The sequence below is a fragment of the Somniosus microcephalus genome, chromosome 4 (assembly GCF_052327205.1).
Source record: "Somniosus microcephalus isolate GS21.2 chromosome 4, FLI_Smic_1.0, whole genome shotgun sequence".
Taxonomy (NCBI): Eukaryota; Metazoa; Chordata; class Chondrichthyes; order Squaliformes; family Somniosidae; genus Somniosus; species Somniosus microcephalus.
Genome location: NC_140990.1, coordinates 104,376,349 through 104,392,919, shown reverse-complemented (window position 1 = coordinate 104,392,919; position 16,571 = coordinate 104,376,349). Strand labels below are relative to the sequence as shown.

At 44.9% G+C, this 16,571-nt stretch overlaps 4 non-coding genes across 4 annotated transcripts; 1 reads left to right on the top strand and 3 right to left on the bottom strand.

Moving 5' to 3' along the window:
- The first annotated feature begins 5,912 nt into the window (after positions 1–5,912).
- trnas-uga (transfer RNA serine (anticodon UGA)) lies at positions 5,913–5,997 on the top strand. The gene has a single exon. It is a non-coding gene; the product is annotated as a tRNA-Ser (tRNA).
- Positions 5,998–9,679: 3,682 nt separating this feature from the next.
- Positions 9,680–9,753, bottom strand: trnat-agu (transfer RNA threonine (anticodon AGU)). The gene has a single exon. It is a non-coding gene; the product is annotated as a tRNA-Thr (tRNA).
- Positions 9,754–13,130: 3,377 nt separating this feature from the next.
- Positions 13,131–13,204, bottom strand: trnat-cgu (transfer RNA threonine (anticodon CGU)). Its single transcript has one exon. It is a non-coding gene; the product is annotated as a tRNA-Thr (tRNA).
- A 2,373-nt stretch (positions 13,205–15,577) lies between these two features.
- Positions 15,578–15,651, bottom strand: trnat-agu (transfer RNA threonine (anticodon AGU)). Its single transcript has one exon. It is a non-coding gene; the product is annotated as a tRNA-Thr (tRNA).
- Positions 15,652–16,571: the final 920 nt, after the last annotated feature.

The following is a 16,571-nucleotide window of genomic DNA, read 5'->3' as shown; positions in this document are numbered from 1 at the left end:
CATCAATTAAAAAAATGCAGTTTGATGTAGTGAAGATTGATTTTTCGCTGCGTTCTATCAGCAGGCGCCACAGAAGACAGTATGTAGAAAGCGAGCTATACCGTGATTTGGATTATGAACCGAGTTTGCTATGACCACATTGCGGAGTACTAGACCATTATACGACCCTGGCGTCACACATCAACTGCTTCAGCGCTGCCCCAACCATAGCCAATTCACGAATGGTGCTGCTTAGAAAAGATAGATTTTTGGTGAAGATGCCAAAATCAGTACTGACAGAAATTTTGACAGCGGTGAAATTCGACCCACGTTCCACAGCGACTGGAGCCGTAATCCAGAATGGGAACTAGTGCAACCGCAGTTACATTTAAAAGGATTGCAGCCCTATCACAAGAGAAGAAACGACCCCCTGGAGATTCATTAGGACAAAAAAGCCTCATGGGAGTCAAACCCAGAATTTACGAGGTACCCAGCTAAGCCACGGAACCAAATCAAACCTCAACTAATCCACCTCCTCTCACTGATATCTATCAGCTACCTGTCACTGCGTCTTGGAGCATGAGGCTGTTTTGTATTGATTAATCTCTCCTGTCTATTCCGCCAGGTATTCCGCTGTTGTCTGTATCTCACTGTGTTTATCTCAGTTTCAATCTGCGGGTTGATTCTAAATGAATAGCTGTGTTTGTGTCTTACATGAAATAAATGAGTGGTCAGACAATTCTTCCTCTGACACTGGGGAACTAATGAGCCAACATTTGTAACAAGATATTGTTTATTGTGATGCACCAATTACATTGTTCCATTTTGCATTATATATGTTCAATTCTGAGCAAAAAAATTGTGATCCCAACGTCGCAGCTTTTTAATTTGACGTCACAGGCGCCACCATTTCACTCAAGGTGATTCATAACTAATAAACAGAGAAGTCAAGCACTGAAAGGGTATTTGTAGAAAGCGTTGTGAGACTGTGGAATGCACTGGCCCAGCAAGCAGCAGATTTATAACAAGGTTTAATAACCGGCAGCCTGTGGGAGGAAGGGGGCAGAGAGGCAAGAGAGACACAGGAAAGATCAACTTGGAAACTATTGGCCCCGAATCTACTTTAAATCCCCCAATGTATTTAAACCCATTTAATGTCAGATTCACACATTGATGCATGTGAGCAACATAGGACATTTATCGCTGTCTCTGGTCTAAATAACTGCTTTATTATTTGATCCCACCCGCTGTGTTTAGGCTCTACCCTGAATATTTATCTCCGCCTTAGAATCAGTTTGTAATCTGGAGACAAGGTTTCTGCAGCAGGCGGTCAGGGAGCAGAGGCTGAGGCTGATTTGTGTCATGTGGGAGCACAACACAATGTTTCTGCTGTTTATTTTCATTACCCTGCAGGATATTCCATACTGTTCTCAACATCTTACATACCGTTAAATATCGGAAGTTTTCTTTTATTGTAACGATCGCTGCGACTCTTCTTGACGTGCAGAATTTGCAGCAAATTTAATATCACGAAACCGTCATCCCCAACAATAAACAGGGTCAGCGATTTGAGAATTTAATTTCTTGGAGCCGTCATGTTTGAGGCTGCGATGGCCGAGTGGATAAGGCGTGTGACTTGAAATCCACTAGAATTTCCCCCGCGCAGGTTCGAGCCCTGCTCGCAACGGGTTTTTTCTTTATTGTCATTAATACTTCAAATAATTTATTTTCTTCAATCTGTAAAGGAGGGCTATTGATTGTGGAAGCAAGAAAAGTCTGCGTTATGTTTCGGTTTGGAGCCGAAGTTGCTGCGGCCAGAACGCAGAGTATTAATCACGATACGAGCACGGCACCACACATCAACAACTGGAGATCTGCAAAGTATCGCATGGCACTGCTTAGGAAACATGGATTTTTGGTGAAGAGTCCAAAATCAGCACCGCCAGAAATACAGAAGCGGTGAAATTCGACGCAGGCCTCGCAGCGACTGGAGCCTTCAGGCACAGTTACATTTAAAAGAATTGTCGCCTTTTCACACGAGAAGAAGCTCACCCCTGGAGATTCTTTAAAAATAGGCCGCGCTGGAAATTGAACCCAGGATTTCCTGTTTACGAGACAAAAGTTTTGACCAGCTAAGCCACGGGACCGAACGCGAGCGCAACTCCTCGCCCCCACTCACTGATATCTATCAGCTTCCGGTCACTGTCTTCTGGACTCTCAGGCCGTTTCTTATTTCTCCAGCTCTCTTGTCCATTCCGCCATATGCCCCATTGCTCTCTGTACCTCCCGCTTAATTTATCTCAGTGTCAATCTGTGAGGTGATTCTGAATGATTACCCTATGTTTGTGTCTTATATGAAATAAATGGGAGGATCAGACAAATCTTCCTCTGACAGTGGGGAACAACTAAGCCAACAGTTATAACACGATATTGTTTACTGTGATGCAGCAAATACAATATTCCATCTTAAAAGTTTCAGTTTCAATTCTGTGCAAAAGAAACTGTGACTCCAACGTGTTTCCAATAGCCTGCCTTTTAATCTGACATCACAAACGCCACCATTGCACCTCAAGGTGATTCATAACTAATAAACAGAGAAGTCAAGCACTGATACAGAGTGGAGCTATAGTAGGGGGTGATTTACAGCCAAATACAGAGGGAAAAACAAGTCAGCTGGAAAGGCAAAGCAAATATGTGAAGGCAAAAGAGAATATGGCAGGGCTGGAAGGCATTTATTTTAATGCAAGGAGTCTTGCAAATAAGGTGGATGAACTGAAGTTGTTGTTGAACACATGGGAGTACGATATTGTTGCTATCACGGAGACATGGTTGAGGGAGGGTCAGGACTGGCAGCTCAATATTCCGGGGTATAGAATCTTCAGGCGAGACAGAGGGGGGTGTAAAAGGGGAGGGGGTGTTGCAATATTAATTAAGGAGTCAATTACTGCTGTAAGGAGGGATGATATATTAGCGGGTTCCTCTAATGAGGCCATATGGGTAGAACTTAAAAACAAAAAGGGGGCAAGCACTTTGCTGGGAGTGTACTATAGGCCCCCAAACAGTCAGGGGGGGATAGAGGAACAGATATGCAGGCAAATCTCAGAAAAGTGCGAAAATAATAGGGTAATAATAGTGGGGGATTTCAACTTCCCCAATATAAATTGGGATAGTCAGAGTGTGAAAGGCTTAGAGGGTGCAGAATTCTTAAAGTGCATCCAGGAGAGCTTTTTGAGCCAACATGTAGAAAGTCCTACAAGAGAGGGGGCGGTACTGGACCTAATTCTGGGGAATGTAGCCGGGCAAGTGGTGGAAGTGTCAGTAGGAGAGCATTTTGGCGACAGTGACCACAATTCGGTGAGATTTAAGGTGGTCATGGAAAAAGACAAAGACGGCCCGGAAATAAGGGTTCTAAATTGGGGGAAGGCCGATTTTAATATGATAAGGCAGGATCTGGCCAAATTGGACTGGGAGCAGCTACTTATAGGAAAATCCGCATCAAAACAGTGGGAGACTTTCAGAAGGGAAATAGAGAGAGTACAACGCCAACATGTTCCTGTAAAGGTCAAGGGTGGGACCAACAAGCAAAGGGAACCTTGGATGACAAGGGATATACAAAAATGCATTAGAAATAAAAGGGGGGCTTTTGGCAGTTACAAAAGACTAAAGACGGAAGGAGCCCTAGAGGAGTATAAAAAATGCAGGGGCATACTTAAAAAAGAAATTAGGAGGGCGAGGAGGGGCCATGAAATAACACTGGCGAGCAAAATAAAGGAAAATCCTAAGATGTTTTATAAGTATATTAAGGGCAAGAGGATAACCAGGGAAAGGGTAGGGCCCATTAGGGACCAAAGTGGCAATCTGTGTGTAGAGCCAGATGATGTAGGCGGGGTTTTAAATGAATATTTTGCATCTGTGTTCACTATGGAGAAAGACGATGCAGACATAGAAATCGGGCAAGGGGGCTGTGACATACTTGAACATATTAGCATCGAGAGGGAGGAGGTGCTAGCGGTTTTAGCAGGCCAAAAAGTGGATAAATCCCCAGGCCCGGACGAGATGTATCCCAGGCTGCTGTGGGAGGCAAAGGAGGAGATTGCAGGGGCTCTGACACAAATTTTCAGAACCTCTCTGGCCACAGGGGATGTACCAGAGGACTGGAGAACAGCTAACGTAGTACCATTATTCAACAAGGGTAGCAGGGATAAACCAGGGAATTACAGGCCAGTGAGCCTAACATCTGTGGTAGGGAAATTATTGGAAAAAATTCTGAGGGACAAAATTAGTCTCCACTTGGAGAGGCAAGGATTAATCGGGAATAGTCAGCATGGCTTTGTCAAGGGTAAATCATGTCTGACAAATCTGATTGAATTTTTCGAGGGGGTGACTAGGGGGGTGGATGAGGGAAATGCTGTGGATGTGGTTTACATGGACTTCAGTAAAGCTTTTGACAAAGTCCCGCATAGGAGACTGGTCAAGAAGGTAAGAGCCCATGGGATCCAGGGTGCCTTGGCGCGTTGGATCCTAAACTGGCTGAGTGGCAGGAGGCAGAGGGTGATGGTCGAAGGTTGCTTTTGTGACTGGAAGCCTGTGTCCAGTGGGGTACCTCAGTGATCGGTGCTGGGTCCCTTGTTGTTTGTGATCTACATAAATGATTTGGATGAGAATGTAAAAGGTATGATCAGTAAGTTCGCAGATGACACGAAAATTGGTGGGGTGGTAAATTGTGAGGAGGAAAGCCTCAGGCTACAGGACGATATAAACGGGTTGGTCAGATGGGCGGAAAAGTGGCAAATGGAATTTAACCCTGAAAAGTGCGAGGTGATGCATTTTGGACGGACAAATAAGGCAAGGGAATACACAATGAGTGGTAGGACCCTAGGAAGTACAGAGGGTCAGAGGGACCTTGGTGTACATGTACATAGATCCCTGAAGGCAGCGGAACAGGTAGATAAGGTGGTTAAAAAGGCATATGGGATACTTGCCTTCATTAGCCGAGGCACAGAATATAAGAGCAGGGAGGTTATGATGGAGCTGTACAAAACGCTGGTGAGGCCACAGCTGGAGTACTGTGTGCAGTTCTGGTCGCCTCACTATAGGAAGGATGTGATTGCTTTGGAGAGGGTGCAGAGAAGATTCACCAGGATGTTACCTGGGATGGAGCGCCTCAGCTATGAAGAGAGGCTGGACAGGCTGGGGTTGTTTTCCTTGGAGCAAAGAAGGCTGAGGGGGGACCTGATTGAGGAGTACAAAATGATGAGGGGCATAGATAGGGTAGACAAAGAGGAACTTTTCCCCTTAGTAGGGGGGTCAATAACAAGGGGGCATAGATTCAAGGTAAGGGGCAGGAGATTTAGAGGGGGTTTGAGGAGGAACTTTTTCACCCAGAGGGTGTTGGAATGTGGAACTCAATGCCTGAAAGGGTGGTAGAGGCAGGAACCCTCACAACATTCAAGAAGCATTTGGATGAGCACTTGAAATGCCATTGCATACAAGGCTATGGACCAAATGCTGGAAAATGGGACTAGACTGGACAGGGATGGATGGGCGGCGCAGACACGATGGGCCGAAGGGCCTCTTTCTGTGCTGTAAAACTCTATGACTCTATGACTCTATGACCTAGAATCAGTTTGTAATCTGGAGACAAGGTTTCTGCAGCCGGCGGGCAGGGAGCAGAGGCTGTGGCTGATCTGTGTCATGTGGGAGCAGAACACAATGTTTCTGCTGTTTATTTTCATTACCCTGCAGAATATTCCATACTGTTCTCAACATCTTACATACCGTTAAATATCGGAAGTTTTCTTTTATTGTAATGATCGCTGCGATTCTTCTGGACTTGCTGAATTTGCAGCAAATTAAATATCACGAAACCGTCATCGCCAACAATAAATAGGGTCAGCGATTTGAGAATTTAGTATCTTGGAGCCGACAATTTCGCGGCTGCGATGGCCGAGTGGTTAAGGCGTTGGACTTGAAATCCAATGGGGTTTCACCGCGCAGGTTCGAGCCCTGCTCGCCGCGGGTTTTCTCATTATGATAATTAATTACTTCAAATAAATTATTTTCTTCAATCTGCTCCCTCTGGGAGGATTTTGGAATTTTCAATGCCGGTTTTAAGGAAACTAAAGGATTGCCGAGAGACCTGGATCACTTACTTCAAGAAGGTTTGCTGACCGAATTCCAAAAGTTTTCTGCAGGTTGTCTGGAAGCTCCAGATAAGGAGACCTCGACAGTCTCTGAGGTACCTTCCCATACACTCGGTGCTGTCCGGTAGCATCAGTCTGTGTAACGATGGGAGAGAGAGAATGGAAAGTCACTGGAAGGCTTGTTTCTGTCAGCAGCAATGGTACAAGAGCAGCCATTCTAAAGTGAAAAGCAGAACACATTCCAGTAGACAGGCTAGGAGACAGACAAACGGAGTGGAGATCTGGAAGACTGACCAGAAAAAAAACAAGGAGGACACCAACTCATAATTCATCTCTCCCTCTCCCGAAGCAGAAGAATTGAACATTCTGAGTTTTGAGTTGCACCACTGAGGTTGTAGAAGTCTCTCTCTGTAAAATTTGTATTATTATGTCAATAAAACGATTTGTTTGAAAAGTTTGAAGCTTCATTTCCCAAGGAATTTTCTTGTACAATCGGGCTGCATTGGTTCCGAAGGCCGGCTCTGCTTTCGCAGAGCTTGACTGTCGAGAGGTCCCGCAGGTCGAAATGTATCGACTGGTTTCAAAGCACCAACTCAGATTGGGGCGTATGGGATATGTGGCCCAGGAAGAGCGGTGGTAGCAGAGCACACTTAGCAGTTTAAGTGGCTGAAAGTGAATGTTAGATTAAGGAAATACCGCAGGAAAATTACAATGAAATTGAAGGGGGAAAGTAAACGAGAGCTATTGATTGTGGAAGGAAGAAAAGTGTGCGTTATGATTCGGTTTGGAGCCGAAGTTGCTGCGGCCAGAATGCAGATTATTAATCACTATACGAGCACGGCACCACACATCAACAACTGGAGCTCTGCAAAGTATCGCATGGCACTGCTTAGGAAACATGGATTTTTGGTGAAGAGTCCAAAATCAGCATCGCCAGAAATACAGAAGCGGTGAAATTCAACGCAGGCCTCGCAGCCACTGGAGCCTTCATCCAGAATGGGAACTGGTGCAGGCACAGTTACTTTTAAAAGAATTGCAGCCTTTTCACACGAGAAGAAACTCACCCCTGGAGATTCTATAAAAATAGGCCGCGCTGGTAATCGAACGCAGGATCTCCTGTTTACCAGACCGACGCTTTGACCAGCTAAGCCACGGGACCCAATGCTGGCGCAATTTCTCGCCCCCACTCACTGATGTCTATCAGTTTCCGGTCGCAGTCTTCTGGACTCTCGAGCCGTTTCTTATTTCTCCAGCTCTCTTGTCTATTCCGCCATATGTCCCATTGCTCTCTGTATCTCCCGCTTAATTTATCTCAGTGTCAACCTGTGAGGTGATTCTGAATGATTACCCTATGTTTGTGTCTTATATGAAATAAATGGGGGGATCAGACAACTCTTCCTCTGACACTGGGGAACAAATAAGCCAACAGTTATAACACGATATTGTTTACTGTGATGCAGCAAATACAATATTCCATCTTAAAAGTTTCAGTTTCAATTCTGGACAAAAGAAACTGTGACTCCAACGTGTTTCCAATAGCCTGCCTTTTAATCTGACGTCACAAACGCCACCATTGCACCTCAAGGTGATTCATAAATAATAAGCAGAGAAGTCAAGCACTGAAAGGGTATTGGTAGAAACGGTTGTGAGACTGTGGAATGCACTGGCCCAGCAAGCAGCAGATTTAAAACAAGGTTTAAAAACCGGCAGCCTGTGGGAGGAAGGGGGCAGAGAGGCAAGAGAGACACAGGAAAGATCAACTTGGAAACTATTGGCCCCGAATCTACTTTAAACCCCCCACTGTATTTCAACCCATTTAATGTCAGATTCACAAATTGATGCATGTGGGCAATATAGGACATTTATCGCTGTCTCTGGTCTATAATAACTGCTTTATTATTTGATCCCACCCGCTGTGTTTAGGCTCTACCCTGAATATTAATCTCCGACCTAGAATCAGTTTGTAATCTGGAGATAAGTTTTCTGCAGCCGGCGGGCACGGAGCAGAGGCTGCGGCTGATCTGTGTCATGTGGGAGCAGAACACAATGTTTCTGCTATTTATTTTCATTACCCTGCAGAATATTCCATACTGTTCTCAACATCTTACATACCGTTAAATATCGGAAGTTTTCTTTTATTGTAATGATCGCTGCGATTCTTCTGGACTTGCTGAATTTGCAGCAAATTAAATATCACGAAACCGTCATCGCCAACAATAAACAGGGTCAGCGATTTGAGAATTTAGTATCTTGGAGCCGATATTTTCGCGGCTGCCATGGCCGAGTGGTTAAGGCGTTGGACTTGAAATCTAATGGGGTTTTCACGCGCAATTCGAGCCCTGCTCGCAGCGGGTTTTCTCATTATGATAATTAACTACTTCAAATAATTTATTTTCTTCAATCTGCTCCCTCTGGGAGGATTTTGGATTTTTCAATGCCGGTTTTAAGGAAACTAAAGGATTGCCGAGACAACTGGCTCACTTACTTCAAGAAGGTTTGCTGACCGAATTCCAAAAGTTTTCTGCAGATTGTCTGGAAGCTCCAGATAAGGAGGCCTCGACAGTCTCTGAGGTACCTTCACATACACTCGGTGCTGTCCGGCAGCATCAGTCTGTGTAACCGTGGGAGAGAGAGAATGGAAAGTCATTGGAAGGCTTGTTTCTGTCAGCAGCAATGGTACAAGAGCAGCCATTCTAAAGTGAAATGCAGAACACATTCCAGGAGACAGTCCGGGAGACAGACAAACGGAGTGGAGATCTGGAAGACTGACCAGAAAAAAAACAAGGAGGACACCAACTCATAATTCATCTCTCCGTCTCCCGAAGCAGAAGAATTGAACATTCTGAGTTTTGAGTTGCACCACTGAGGTTGTACAAGTCTCTCTCTGTAAAACTTGTATTATTGTGTCAATAAAACGATTTGTTTGAAAAGTTTGAAGCTTCATTTCCCAAGGAATTTTCTGAATCGGGCTGCATTGGTTCCGAAGGCCGGCTCTGCTTTCGCAGAGCTTGACTGTCGGGAGGTCTCGCAGGTCTAAATGTATCGACTGGTTTCAAAGCACCAACTCAGATTGGGGCGTATGGGACATGTGGCCCAGGAAGAGTGGTGGTAGCAGAGCACACTTAGCAGTTTAAGTGGCTGAAAGTGAATGTTAGATTAAGGAAATACCGCAGGAAAATTATAATGAAATTGAAGGGGGAAAGTAAAGGAGAGCTATTGATTGTGGAAGGAAGAAAAGTCTGCGTTATGTTTCGGTTTGGAGCCGAAGTTGCTGCGGCCAGAATGCAGATTATTAATCACTATACGAGCACGGCACCACACATCAACAACTGGAGCTCTGCAAAGTATCGCATGGCACTGCTTAGGAAACATGGATTTTTGATGAAGAGTCCAAAATCACCACCGCCAGAAATACAGAAGCGGTGAAATTCAACGGAGGCCTCGCAGCCACTGGAGCCTTCATCCAGAATGGGAACTGGTGCAGGCACAGTTACATTTAAAAGAATTGTAGCCTTTTCACACGAGAAGATACTCACCCCTGGAGATTCTATAAAACTAGGCCCTGCTGGGAATCGAACCCAGGATCTCCTGTTTACTAGACAGACGCTTTGACCAGCTCAGCCACGGGACCGAATGCCGGCACAATTTCTCGCCCCCACTCACTGATGTCTATCAGCTTCCGGTCACTGTCTTTTGGACTCTCAGGCCGTTTCTTATTTCTCCAGCTCTCTTGTCCATTCCGCCATATTTCCCATTGCTCTCTGTATCTCCCGCTTAATTTATCTCAGTGTCAATCTGTGAGGTGATTCTGAATGATTACCCTATGTTTGTGTCTTATCTATGTATATAAATCGGTACTTCTGTCTGTCATTCTGTCTGTCATTCTGTCATCGCCTGTGCGTCTGTCGGGCTATGCGCTCGAAAGTTACAGGGCGTACCTACGCGCGCGTTACCTCCAAAGAAAGCTTACGCTTCAGAGACGGTTTTAAGCGTATTTACTTTTCAGTCGGACGAAATGTGTTCGCGCCTTATGCAAAAAACCTTCAGCAAAAAACCTTCAAAATTAAACTCATTATCTGGTAGCATTGATTGACTGACATCAAGGTTCCACCAATCCTGTTCCGTCACGATTGACCAATCCTACAGTACGGTCCCCTGATGGTTGGCCAATCGGTGTGTGTGTGGGCGGGACTATTCGTTTTCATCTCGGGGATGTGGCAGCCATTCTTTCACTAAGCTTCCAGCTCAAATGACTTCAGCTTCCAGCTACAACGACTTTCAAAGTTAGTATCTCTTTTAAAAATAACATAAGATTTACCAAAAACGTTTTATAAGTACTTTCACTTTCATTTTTCAACCTTTTAAAAGGTAGACATACAGGGACACAAACAGGGCCCTAAGCCTGCCACTCGATTTAAAATGTTGCCCAGCACCAGATTCACAAAGGGACACAGACAGGGCCCCAAAGCCATAAGTAGTTTCACTTTCATTTTGCAAGCTTTTAAAAGGTAGACAGACAGGGACACACGCAGGGCCCTAAAGCCTGCCACTCGATTTAAATTGTTGCCCAGCACCAGATTCACAAAGGGACACAGACAGGGCCCCAAAGCCATAAGTAGTTTCACTTTCATTTTGCAAGCTTTTAAAAGGTAGACAGACAGGGACACACGCAGGGATCTAAAGCCTGCCACTCGATTTAAAATGTTGCCCAGCACCAGATTCACAAAGGGACACAGACAGGGCCCCAAAGCCTGGCACTCGATTTAAACCGCCTGCCCCAAAACAGCCCCGGCAACGCCGGGCTCCCCAGCTAGTATGAAATAAATGGGGGGATCAGACAACTCTTCCTCTGACACTGGGGAACAAATAAGCCAACAGTTATACCACGATATTGTTTACTGTGATGCAGCAAATACAATATTCCAGCTTAAAAGTTTCAGTTTCAATTCTGTGCAAAAGAAACTGTGACTCCAACGTGTTTCCAATAGCCTGCCTTTTAATCTGACGTCACAATCGCCACCATTGCACCTCAAGGTGATTCATAACTAATAAGCAGAGAAGTCAAGCACTGAAAGGGTATTTGTAGAAAGGGTTGTGAGACTGTGGAATGCACTGGTCCAGCAAGCAGCAGATTTAAAACAAGGTTTAAAAACCGGCAGCCTGTGGGAGGAAGGGGGCAGAGAGGCAAGAGAGACACAGGAAAGATCAACTTGGAAACTATTGACCCCGAATCTACTTTAAATCCCCCCACTGTATTTAAACCCATTTAATGTCAGATTCACAAATTGATGCATGTGAGCAATATAAGACATTTATCGCTGTCTCTGGTCTAAAATAACTGCTTTATTATTTGATCCCACCCGCTGCGTTTAGGCTCTACCCTGAATATTTATCTCCGACCTAGAATCAGTTTGTAATCTGGAGATAAGGTTTCTGCAGCCGGCGGGCAGGGAGCAGAGGCTGTGGCTGATCTGTGTCATGTGGGAGCAGAACACAATGTTTCTGCTGTTTATTTTCATTACCCTGCAGAATATTCCATACTGTTCTCAACATCTTACATACCGTTAAATATCGGAAGTTTTCTTTTATTGTAATGATCGCTGCGATTCTTATGGACTTGCTGAATTTGCAGCAAATTAAATATCACGAAACCGTCATCGCCAACAATAAACAGGGTCAGCTATTTAAGAATTTAGTATCTTGGAACCGATATTTTCGCGGCTGCGATGTCCGAGTGCTGAAGGCGTTGGACTTGAAATCCAATGGGGTTTCCCCGCGCAGGTTCGAGCTCTGCTCGCAGCGGGCTCTCTCATTATGATAATTAACTACTTCAAATAATGTATTTTCTTCAATCTGCTCCCTCTTGGAGGATTTTGGAATTTTCAATGCCGGTTTTAAGGAAACTAAAGGATTGCCGAGACAACTGTATCACTTACTTCAAGAAGGTTTGCTGACCGAATTCCAAAAGTGATCTGCAGATTGTCTGGAAGCTCCAGATAAGGAGGCCTCGACAGTCTCTGAGGTACCTTCCCATACACTCGCTGCTGTCCGGAAGCATCAGTCTGTGTAACCATGGGAGAGAGAGAATGGAAAGTCACTGGAAGGCATGTTTCTGTCAGCAGCAATGTTACAAGAGCAGCCATTCTAAAGTGAAAAGCAGAACACATTCCAGGAGACAGGCCAGGAGACAGACAAACGGAGTGGAGATCTGGAAGACTGACCAGAAAAAAAACAAGGAGGACACCAACTCATAATTCATCTCTCCCTCTCCCGAAGCAGAAGAATTTAACATTCTGAGTTCTGAGTTGCACCACTGAGGTTGTACAAGTCTCTCTCTGTAAAACTTGTATTATTATGTCAATAAAACGATTTGTTTGAAAAGTTTGAAGCTTCATTTCCCGAGGAATTTTCTGAATCGGGCTGCATTGGTTCCGAAGGCCGGCTCTGCTTTCGCAGAGCTTGACTGTCGGGAGGTCCCGCAGGTCGAAATGTATCGACTGGTTTCAAAGCACCAACTCAGATTGGGGCGTATGGGACATGTGGCCCAGGAAGAGTGGTGGTAGCAGAGCACACTTAGCAGTTTAAGTGGCTGAAAGTGAATGTTAGATTAAGGAAATACCGCAGGAAAATTAAAATGAAATTGAAGGGGGAAAGTAAAGGAGAGCTATTGATTGTGGAAGGAAGAAAAGTCTGCGTTATGTTTCGGTTTGGAGCCGAAGTTGCTGCGGCCAGAATGCAGATTATTAATCACTATACGAGCACGGCACCACACATCAACAACTGCAGCTCTGCAATGTATCGCATGTCACTGCTTAGGAAACATGGATTTTTGGTGAAGAGTCCAAAATCAGCCCCGCCAGAAATACAGAAGCGGTGAAATTCAACGCAGGCCTCGCAGCCACTGGAGCCTTCATCCAGAATGGGAACTGGTGCAGGCACAGTCACATTTAAAAGAATTGCAGCCTTTTCACACGAGAAGCAACTCACCCCTGGAGATTCTATAAAAATTGGCCCCGCTGGGAATCGAACTCAGGATCTTCTGCTTACGAGACAGACGCTTTGACCAGCTAAGCCACGGTGCCGTATGCTGGCGCAATTTCTCGCCCCCACTCACTGATGTCTATCAGCTTGCGGTCACTGTCTTCTGGACTCTCAGGCCGTTTCTTATTTCTCCAGCTCTCTTGTTCATTCCGCCATATGTCACATTGCTCTCTGTATCTCCCGCTTAATTTATCTCAGTGTCAATCTGTGAGGTGATTCTGAATGATTACCCTATGTTTCTGTCTTATATGAAATAAATGGGGGGATCTGACAACTCTTCCTCTGACACTGGTTAACAAATAAGCCAACAGTTATAACACGATATTGTTTACTGTGATGCAGCAAATACAATATTCCAGCTTAAAAGTTTCAGTTTCAATTCTGTGCAAAAGAATAGCCTGCCTTTTAATCTGACGTCACAAACGCCACCATTGCACCTCAAGGTGATTCATAAATAATAAGCAGAGAAGTCAAGCACTGAAAGGGTATTGGTAGAAACGGTTGTGAGACTGTGGAATGCACTGGCCCAGCAAGCAGCAGATTTAAAACAAGGTTTAAAAACCGGCAGCCTGTGGGAGGAAGGGGGCAGAGAGGCAAGAGAGACACAGGAAAGATCAACTTGGAAACTATTGGCCCCGAATCTACTTTAAACCCCCCACTGTATTTCAACCCATTTAATGTCAGATTCACAAATTGATGCATGTGGGCAATATAGGACATTTATCGCTGTCTCTGGTCTATAATAACTGCTTTATTATTTGATCCCACCCGCTGTGTTTAGGCTCTACCCTGAATATTTATCTCCGACCTAGAATCAGTTTGTAATCTGGAGACAAGTTTTCTGCAGCCGGCGGTAACGGAGCAGAGGCTGTGGCTGATCTGTGTATGTGGGAGCAGAACACAATGTTTCTGCTGTTTATTTTCATTACCCTGCAGAATATTCCATACTGTTCTCAACATCTTACATACCGTTAAATATCGGAAGTTTTCTTTTATTGTAATGATCGCTGCGATTCTTCTGGACTTGCTGAATTTGCAGCAAATTAAATATCACGAAACCGTCATCGCCAACAATAAACAGGATCAGCGATTTGAGAATTTAGTATCTTGGAGCCGTTATTTTCGCAGCTGCGATGGCCGAGTGGTTAAGGCGTTGGACTTGAAATCCAATGGGGTTTTCCCGCGCAATTCGAGCCCTGCTCGCAGCGGGTTTTCTCATTATGATAATTAACTACTTCAAATAATTTATTTTCTTCAATCTGCTCCCTCTGGGAGGATTTTGGATTTTTCAATGCCGGTTTTAAGGAAACTAAAGGATAGCCGAGACAACTGGCTCACTTACTTCAAGAAGGTTTGCTGACCGAATTCCAAAAGTTTTCTGCAGATTGTCTGGAAGCTCCAGATAAGGAGGCCTCGACAGTCTCTGAGGTACCTTCACATACACTCGGTGCTGTCCGGTAGCATCAGTCTGTGTAACCGTGGGAGAGAGAGAATGGAAAGTCACTGGAAGGCTTGTTTCTGTCAGCAGCAATGGTACAAGAGCAGCCATTCTAAAGTGAAAAGCAGAACACATTCCAGGAGACAGTCCAGGAGACAGACAAACGGAGTGGAGATCTGGAAGACTGACCAGAAAAAAAACAAGGAGGACACCAACTCATAATTCATCTCTCGCTCTCCCGAAGCAGAAGAATTGAACATTCTGAGTTTTGAGTTGCACCACTGAGGTTGTACAAGTCTCTCTCTGTAAAACTTGTATTATTATGTCAATAAAATGATTTGTTTGAAAAGTTTGAAGCTTCATTTCCCAAGGAATTTTCTGAATCGGGCTGCATTGGTTCCGAAGGCCAGCTCTGCTTTCGCAGAGCTTGACTGTCGGGAGGTCTCGCAGGTCTAAATGTATCGACTGGTTTCAAAGCACCAACTCAGATTGGGGCGTATGGGACATGTGGCCCAGGAAGAGTGGTGGTAGCAGAGCACACTTCGCAGTTTAAGTGGCTGAAAGTGAATGTTAGATTAAGGAAATACCGCAGGAAAATTATAATGAAATTGAAGGGGGAAAGTAAAGGAGAGCTATTGATTGTGGAAGGAAGAAAAGTCTGCGTTATGTTTCGGTTTGGAGCCGAAGTTGCTGCGGCCAGAATGCAGATTATTAATCACTATACGAGCACGGCACCACACATCAACAAATGGAGCTCTGCAAAATATCGCATGGCACTGCTTAGGAAACATGGATTTTTGATGAAGAGTCCAAAATCAGCACCGCCAGAAATACAGAAGCGGTGAAATTCAACGGAGGCCTCGCAGCCACTGGAGCCTTCATCCAGAATGGGAACTGGTGCAGGCACAGTTACATTTAAAAGAATTGTAGCCTTTTCACACGAGAAGAAACTCACCCCTGGAGATTCTATAAAAATAGGCCCCGCTGGGAATCGAACCCAGGATCTCCTGTTTACTAGACAGACGCTTTGACCAGCTAAGCCACGGGACCGAATGCTGGCGCAATTTCTCGCCCGCACTCACTGATGTCTATCAGCTTGCGGTCACTGTCTTCTGGACTCTCAGGCCGTTTCTTATTTCTCCAGCTCTCTTGTCCATTCCGCCATATGTCCCATTGCCCTCTGTATCTCCCGCTTAATTTATCTCAGTGTCAATCTGTGAGGTGATTCTGAATGATTACCCTATGTTTGTGTCTTATCTATATATATAAATCGGTACTTCTGTCTGTCATTCTGTCTGTCATTCTGTCATCGCCTGTGCGTCTGTCGGGCTATGCGCTCGAAAGTTACAGGGCGTACCTACGCGCGCGTTACCTCCAAAGAAAGCTTACGCTTCAGAGACGGTTTTAAGCGTATTTACTTTTCAGTCGGACGAAAAGTGTTCGCGCCTTATGCAAAAAACCTTCAGCAAAAAACCTTCAAAATTAAACTCATTATCTGCTAGCATTGATTGACTGACATCAAGGTTCCACCAATCCTGTTCCGTCACAATTGACCAATCCGACAGTACGGTCCCCTGATGGTTGGCCAATCGGTGTGTGTTTGGGCGGGACTATTCGTTTTCATCTCGGGGATGTGGCAGCCATTCTTTCACTAAGCTTCCAGCTCAAATGACTTCAGCTTCCAGCTATAACGACTTTCAAAGTTAGTATCTCTTTTAAAAATAACATAAGATTTACCAAAAACGTTTTATAAGTACTTTCACTTTCATTTTTCAACCTTTTAAAAGGTAGACATACAGGGACACAGACAGGGCCCTAAGCCTGCCACTCGATTTAAAATGTTGCCCAGCACCAGATTCACAAAGGGACACAGACAGGGCCCCAAAGCCAAAAGAAGTTTCACTTTCATTTTGCAGGCTTTTAAAAGGTAGACAGACAGGGACACACACAGGGCCCTTAAGCCTGCCACT